The following is an 8,827-nucleotide window of genomic DNA, read 5'->3' as shown; positions in this document are numbered from 1 at the left end:
AGAGGCAGAGGCCATGGGTCCTCTGTGAGCATTTCTTGTAGTTCCGGATACCAAATCCTTCTTGGCCAATCCGGAACAATGAGTATTGTTCTCACTCCTCTTTTTCTTACGATTCTCAGCACCTTGGGTATGAGAGGAAGAGGAGGAAACACATAAACCCACCGGAACACCCACGGTGTCACTAGTGCGTCCACAGCTATCGCCTGAGGGTCTCTTGACCTGGCGCAATACATTTGTAGCTTTTTGTTGAGGCGGGATGCCATCATGTCCACCTGTGGCAGTTCCCATCGATTTGTAATCTGTGTGAAGACTTCTTGATGAAGTCCCCACTCTCCTGGGTGGAGGTCGTGCCTGCTGAGGAAGTCTGCTTCCCAGTTGTCCACTCCCAGAATGAACACTGCTGACAGTGCTTGCACGTGATTCTCCGCCCAGCGAAGAATTCTGGTGGCTTCCGCCATCGCCACCCTGCTCCTTGTGCCGCCTTGGCGGTTTACATGAGCCACTGCGGTGATGTTGTCTGACTGAATCAGCACCGGATGGTTGCGAAGCAGAGGTTCCGCTTGATTTAGGGCGTTGTATATAGCCCTTAGTTCCAGGATATTGATGTGCAGACAAGTCTCCTGACTTGACCACAGACCCTGGAAATTTCTTCCCTGTGTGACTGCCCCCCACCCTCGGAAGCTTGCATCCGTGGTCACCAGGACCCAGTCCTGAATGCCGAACCTGCAACCCTCGAGAAGGTGAGCACTCTGCAGCCACCACAGAAGAGACACCCTGGCCCTGGGGGATAGGGTGATCAGCCGATGCATCTGAAGATGCGATCCGGACCACTTGTCCAACAGATCCCACTGAAAGGTCCTCGCATGGAACCTGCTGAAGGGAATGGCCTCGTATGACGCCACCATCTTTCCCAGGACTCGCGTGCAGTGATGCACCGACACCTGTTTTGGTTTTAAGAGGTCTCTGACCAGAGTCACGAGCTCCTGAGCCTTCTCCGTCGGGAGAAAAACCTTCTTCTGGTCTGTGTCCAGAATCATGCCCAGGAAGGGCAGACGCGTCGTAGGAATCAGCTGCGACTTTGGAATATTCAGAATCCAGCCGTGCTGTTGCAACACTTCTCGAGAGTGTGCTACGCTGATCAGCAACTGCTCTCTGGACCTCGCCTTTATGAGGAGATCGTCCAAGTATGGGATAATTGTGACTCCTTGCTTTCGCAGGAGCACCATCATTTCTGCCATTACCTTGGTAAATATTCTCGGTGCCGTGGACAGACCAAACGGCAACGTCTGGAATTGGTAATGACAAATCTGAGGTACTCCTGATGAGGTGGATAAATGGGGACATGCAGGTAAGCATCCTTTATGTCCAGAGACACCATAAAATCCCCCTCTTCCAGGCTTGCGATGACCGCTCTGAGCGATTCCATCTTGAACTTGAACCGTTTCAGGTAACTGTTCAGGGATTTTAAATTCAATATGGGTCTGACCGAACCGTCCGGTTTCGGTAGCACAAACATTGTTGAATAGTAACCCCTTCCCTGTTGAAGGAGGGGAACCTTTACCACCACCTGCTGGAGATATAATTTGTGAATTGCCGCTAACACTATTTTCCTCTCTATGGGGGAAGCTGGCAGGGCCGATTTGAGGTAACGGTGAGGGGGCATCACTTCGAATTCCAGCTTGCATCCCTGAGATACAATCTGTATAGCCCAGGGATCCACCCATGAGCGAACCCACTGGTAACTGAAATTTCGGAGACGCGCCCCCACCGATCCTGGCTCCACCTGTGGAGCACAAAAAAGGAGGGTTTTTGATCTGCACCGACCTAGATTCAAAGTACATAATAATGTAGATGCCAAAAAGTGGACAATAATGCTGAGTAATAGCAATTAATGTTTGTCCGTATGGCGGTGCGCCCAGAGTCAAAAAAAAGGAGGGGAATATACATGTAAGAGAAGAAAAGTATGACTCTTGTTTGGGCGCACTCTTATGTTAACTATCTGTTAGTTGATAGGTGAAGTATCTGAGAAGTAATAATGAGGTCTTTTTTTTCTTTTTTTTTTTCTACTCTTTAAAATACATGGGGACTAAACAAGACAGGTTGGAGATGGAGCAAGTGTGGATAGACCATGGAATGTTCAGATCTTAATTATTCCTGGATAAATGCATATCGGAAGTTAGCTACATACTATGCTACTTCCATCTGCCCAAGATCTGTACAAACTGTGTTTGTATTAATGCAGCCCTAATTAGGTTACAGTCGTGAGTGGGAGAACCCATACACTTGGTAACACTTCTGATCTATAACCTCTATAATGAGTAAAGAGAATACAATGGGAGTAGGAGGGTAAAGCATAAGTGGTGATACTGCTGTTGGTGTGATTTCTACGGGGGAAGGTAGTCTCCCTACTTCACTAGGTATTCCCTAGTGGTCGCCCGTCTAGGTACTGACCCAGCCCACCTGCGTTTAGCTTCCAAGATCGGACGAGATTGGGCGTGAACGTAGGGGTATGGTCGTAGGGAGGTTCAACCCTATAGCACCAATGAGAGTGCACCGAAACAGGAGGATTGATTCCTCCTCGGAAAAAGAATGCTAGAAATGCATACAGAGAGAGAAAAAATGATGAGAGAAAAAAAAGGTGTGAATCTGCTGTCCACGTTAGACTGGGGAGGCGTGTCTCCTGGGGGGACACGCTCCCCTGAATCGTGGATGAGAGTTCACAGAAGGAAGAACAGCAGGAAAAGATATGTATAATTGTAAGATAGAAAAAAGTAATGACAGAAAAAGGGGGGGGGGGGTTATTTCCAGATTTACAGTAGATCCCCAGGGGTTACTTCAATTGTTTGATTACTGACAAATTCTGGTTCAAAAATAAGTCATGATGACAGATATCAAGACAATTATCCACCAGAGATAAAGATGGTAACAGTGTCTTATAAGTGGTGTCAGAGCATAGGATATAAACAGCGTTGTTTGTGCACATTAGATTACAGTAGCATTAAGAAATTGATGAATGAATTTGTGTCGTGCACCAGGACCTTTAGATTCCACAAGTGATATTAACAAAATATTCTGTATCAAAACAAATCTAGGTTGTTGGCACAAGCCTATGTCTGAGGCAAAAAGGAAAGGACGGAAATACCCCTGTACAATTCTCTCAATTGTGAAAAGACTTCACGGGCACATGCGATACACAGTCTGAGATTAGCTAGGGCAGAGTATATGCAGGATCACACCGCACCTGTCCTAAATACACTTGGGTGTGAGAAAAGCATGTTGCACATTGTACTTAGGCAATGAAAAAACGTAGATATACCATGCTACTTCACTGAAAACACCAGCAGTGTTAATAGCAGAGATTCTCTCTGTGAGCAGAAGGGGGCTCAGAAGATTAAAAGCAGGTAAATGTTAAATATCACTCCCTCAGTTGGTAGGCAGGCAGGGTGCCCGCAAGGAATGTGGGCCACCAATCTCTGCCCCTATCACAAGGTTAAATCTCAGTGTGCCTAAGCTGCTAAACTGCAACAGTACATATATGCAATATAACTAGGCTGGAAGTACCAGCAATATAACTGAGAGTAATTTGTGCAAGGCCTTTTGGAGAGACAGAGTATGCCAGCACACACCCCAGCGCTATATGTCCCAGGAATTACACAGTAACTTAGTGTTTACCCAGTAGCTGCTGTATATACTGATTTTGCGCTAAATTTATGTGCCCCCCCCCCTCTCTTTTTACCCTCTTTCTACCGTGAATCTGCAGGGGAGAGCCTGGGGAGCTTCCTCTCAGCGGAACTGTGGAGAGAAAATAGCGCTGGTGAGTACTGAGGAAGAAGCCCCGCCCCCTCAGCGGCGGGCTTCTGTCCCGCGATTTTGTGTAAAATAATGGTGGGGGCTCATGCATATATACAGTGCCCAACTGTATATAGGCCCACTTTGCCAAGAGGTCTCTAATTGCTGCCCAGGGCGCCCCCCCCCCCCCCCCTGCGCCCTACACCCTACAGTGACCGGAGTGTGTGGGTTTAATGTGGGAGCAATGGCGCACAGCTGCAGTGCTGTGCGCTACCTCATGTGAAGACTGGAGTGTTCTGCCGCCGATTTTGAAGTCTTCTTGCTTCTCACGCCGGCTTCTGGCTCTGCGAGGGGAACGGCGGCGCGGCTCTGGGATCGGACGACCAAGGGTGCGTTCCTGTGTTCGATCCCTCTGGAGCTAATGGTGTCCAGTAGCCTAAGAAGCATGACCTATCCACAGTGAGTAGGTGTCAGAATTCGTTTGGATCTCCCATTGTGAGAACATATTAGCAGGGACTGATGTTCACGGTATAATAGCAAGTTTATTAAAGCAGTGTACAACGGTAAACAATAAATATAAAGCAGGAATAACTAGAGAACACAAAGGGAAAACTGAGGGGACATGGGATGCCAGGAGACTGTGAATACACAGGATGCCAGGAGACTGAGTACATGAAAATGATGTAGACTGTGGTCGAGTATGCACGTACCAGGGTTGCAGGATTGCACTGTAGCTGGACTGCAGGATTGCACTGTAGCTGGATCACAGGATGGCACTGATGATTTGTAATCTTGTGAATGGTGACTAAAGGTGCTGATGAGTTAAGGAACTTGTGAATGATGATTTAAAGACACTGGTGATTTGCAGACTTTTAAATGGTGACTGAAGATGCTGATGAGTTAAGGAACTTGTGAATGATGATTGAAGACACTGGTGATTTGCAGACTTGTAAAGGGTGACTGAAGATGCTGATGAGTTAAGGAACTTGAAAATAATGGTTAAAGACACTGGTGGTTTACAGAGTAGTAAATGGTGACTGAAGACGCTGATGATTCCAGGAACTTGAGAACAATAATTAAAGACACTGGTGGTTTGCAGAGTAGTAAACAGTGACTGAAGACGCTGATGATTCCAGGAACTTGAAAATAATACTTAAAGACACTGATGCAGACACTGACTCCCAGCACGCTGATGACCGAGACACATGAAAGTCCAGAAGCTGCTTATGAACGCTGGAAGCTGTGCAGCAGTTAACGCTGGAAGCACCGGAGACACTGGGGTAGACTGCGGAGAAACTCGCTGGGAACAAGAGCACTGGCAGTTCTTTGGTCGATTTAGCAGCAGAGACCAGCATGACCAGAACCAGGAGCTGTAACAATCTCGACACGATGAACTGGCAACATGGAGCCTGTGTGGCTGGCCTAAGTAGTGAGTTCAGGTGCTGCTCACAGCTGTGGTAACAGCTAATAATCAAGCTGCAGATACAGAGCAGAACGCTGAGCACCAGAGCAGAGAGCGCCACCCCAGGCATGGAGGAGAAACTACATGGATTGTGACAGTAGGGCTGCTTCTCTCCCCTCAGTCCCACGTAGCAGAGAGTCTGTTGCCAGCAGACCTCTCTGAAAATAAAAAAAATCCTAACAAAATACTTTCTATTCAGCAAGCTCAGGAGAGCTCACTAAAGTGCACCCAGCTCGTCCGGGCACAGATTCAAACTGAGGTCTGGAGGAGGGACATAGAGGGAGGAGCCAGTGCACACCAGTATTCCTAATTCTTTCTTAAAGTGCCCTGTCTCCTGCGGAGCCCGTCTATTCCCCATGGTCCTTACGGAGTCCCCAGCATCCACTAGGACGTTAGAGAAAAGATAAATAGAAGCAGAAAGAGGAAAGAAAAAAAGATAAAAAAGAAGCAGAAAGAAAGAGGAAAGAAAGATAAAAAGAAGCAGAAAGAAAGAGGAAAGATAAAAAGAAGCAGAAAGAAAGAGGTGACAATGTCTATAATATTTGTCCTATTAAAAACACGTTAAAGGTTAAAGAACACAGTACGCAATTGGCGCAAAAAGTACCGCAAGGGTACGCCCTTAACTATACCTTAAGGAATGTACTTATACTGTAAACATTTGTTCAGTGACAATGTGTAGATGTAATGCAGTGTAACCTTGTTAGCTTAAAAGCTGTATGAGCGACTATGACGCTCTGAGAACCTTTATGCATTTATAATAATCAATCAAATACCGGTCTAAGGTTCTAACGCCTTTAGTGAGAGAATGAACGTTCAAAAAGAATAATACAATACAATACAAGCTATACACTACCAAAATAACATAGAATATCTAACCAAGTTACTACACATAAAATACAATAAAGACACAATTACTTTTAAAAGGGAAAGGAGAGAGAGAATGGCTTATAACATTAAATAAGAGACAATATGGTTGCAGATAAACCTACACATGTGAGAGACAATCGCTGCGCAGTTAGTCAATGCTGAATACCGCATGGGATAGAAGCTAGACTCCATTTTGGGAAAACTCCCATGATTCCAAAGACTGCAACACATGGTTGAAAGGGGGAGGGGAAAACACCCAGCAGCAGCCATTTCTTACAAACCAACTAATCTTATTCCACATTCCAATCCAACTTCCTAGAACCATCTTATTCAATTTCACATTCCAAACAAACTCAGTATCTCAATAACCAGAGCATATGGTATGCTGGCTATGCTATATGAATTATCACAAGACCAGATCACAATGTAACCACACATATCAGCCTGCCATTGCTACAAAACCCATATTCACAAGTAACTGCATGGCGGTATTCATGATTGACAAGATATATTATAACAAACCAGCACAATCTATTTTAAATCACCATAGGCAAACAAATACCACAAATGCTATGCTACAGGTTGTCTAATGTCCCAGCTACCATCACAGATTCCCAGATCTATCACACAAACAAGTTACAATATCCTATTTAAACCAGCACCATTGACCTTAAAGCCATCTGTATCTGGCCATGTGAATTCAATACTTAGCCTTTCGCTTGGAGGTCAGTCCTGGGGATGAAGCAGCCATGCTGCTGGGTGCCAGGTAGCTGTGTGAGTGAGTCCTGTGATTTCCAGTGGATAATATCCTACCTGCATTCCAGCTGTGGGGGTGTGTCAACCACAGGAAGTGTGTCTTTCACAGTATGTGGGCTGTCTTGTATCAGTGAGCTGAGCATGTGAGCTTGGTTATGCAAAATGTTGGGTGATGACTAACACATTCCTGTCTTGTGGAAAGCTATTGTTTGGCGAATACAAAACAAAACCCTGTCTCTGGGTTTTGTTCGATATTCATGATGTCCACTTTCAGTTGAGACAATGACATCTCAGCAATCATTCTTCTGGAGACAAACCCTAAGCCCATTTGTAAACACAGGTGTTGGCCCTCCTCATTGAGTCTCAAAGCTCAGTGTAATTAAAGGCTATTGTACTCCGTCTGCGGGAAAGATACTGATTTGGAATACAATTAATCTTCAATTACTATTCCTGTGCTTAACTATGCATAAGAACACGTGAAGCCCTCCCAACATGCAAACTATTGTTTGGGGAATCTCTAAGGTCAAAGAGCCATTTGAGACCCACTGATACCTGCTGGACTCAGGGGAATATTAACTTATAAAATCCATTATTTTGATTAAATATGTAGTGTGCACACGCATGAAGTGCATATATGGCAACGTGCAGCGTGATATTTTTCTGACTTTGACAGTCCACCCTTTGGCAGTCACCAATAACTGCCACTTCCTAAAACAGTTCAAAAAGAGAAAAATATATGTCATATGTAAATACATTTCTATGATTGGGTAAGGGAGGAGAGAAGAAGGTGGGAAAAAGGTATGACCTAGTGAGATAGCAGAAGCATGCGTGTATGAATCCATGTTTGGGGGGGTCATGTATCATCGTGCCGTACGTGTTTTAAATCAAGCTTCGAGGTATTGCGAAGTATACATTTGAATTCCTTCTTATCCCGTATTAAGGGTCTGTGGATGGGCTGTCAAACTTTACCGAGCTCTTTTCGGCTTTTAGTTGTAACAAAATGGGGGAGCACATTTTAGTTGATGATACATGAATGGGGGAATATGTGATTGCTGATATCTGTGCCTGTATTCCCTATCGACTATGTGTGTCATTACCTGAAGGTTGTAGAGATGAAGATAAGAAACAATTATGGTAAATGCAGTGGTATTCTATGTCAGGTTAATGAACATTTGTCGGTTGAAGTCTTGTCTGGTGTCTGTTGAATGCAGTCTTCTTTGGGCTTTTGCCAAAAAGTGCGAGCAAAAAGCTTTGTCAATGTCCATAGACTTACAAAAGTGTTGGGCTAGCGTAAATGTAAAATTTCTAGGGAAACTGGGGGTCTATGGCATAGTTCATCAATTATCTGTGTACAAGGTTGTCAAAACTTCTTCTTTAATCCATCAGTTGTCTGTATACAGGCTTGTCAAATTCCTCGTCCAAGTGGGTCTTTTTACTTTGCTTGGTGGTTGTGTTGCTATTGGAAATTTACACCTCCGTCTCAGTCATCGGAACCTTTCTGGATCCTTTCTCGACCTCCATGGTACTCTCGCCGGAACAGACTGCTCTGGTCAACATCATGGTCAACAGGAAAATCCGTATCACAGTCTCTTGGGGCAAGTCCATCTTACAGGAGGAAAAAAAGGAGAAATTTGTAATGGGGGTATAGGAAAACAGTTTGAGGGGGAGAGAAACTTGTTACGATAATTAGTTCTCTAGTCTTGTTGTTCTTCTCGTTCTGCTGTCATCTCAAAGGTGCTGTCTCTCAGTCTTCCAAACGAACATTCCGGTGATGCAATATTCCTTCCAAACCAGCGATCTTTCTGTAAGGAGCAAAAATCTTGCATTACCATTTGTCTAACTGATGTGTGACATACCATCTTTAAAACATGAAAACATGAGTGAGAAGAGAGAAAACAAAAAAAAAAAAAAAAGAGAGAGAGAACAATTCATATATATATATATATATATAAC

The 8,827-nt window shown here is 44.7% G+C and overlaps 1 pseudogene; it reads right to left on the bottom strand.

Annotated features, from left to right (window-relative positions):
• Window positions 1–2,402: 2,402 nt before the first annotated feature.
• On the bottom strand, window positions 2,403–2,521 carry LOC134939779 (5S ribosomal RNA; annotated as a pseudogene).
• Between the last annotated feature and the right edge of the window lie 6,306 nt (window positions 2,522–8,827).

This window comes from Pseudophryne corroboree, chromosome 1 (genome assembly GCF_028390025.1).
Source record: "Pseudophryne corroboree isolate aPseCor3 chromosome 1, aPseCor3.hap2, whole genome shotgun sequence".
NCBI classification, from domain to species: domain Eukaryota; kingdom Metazoa; phylum Chordata; class Amphibia; order Anura; family Myobatrachidae; genus Pseudophryne; species Pseudophryne corroboree.
Note: the sequence above shows the minus strand (reverse complement) of the source record. Positions and strands in the feature narration are given on the sequence as shown.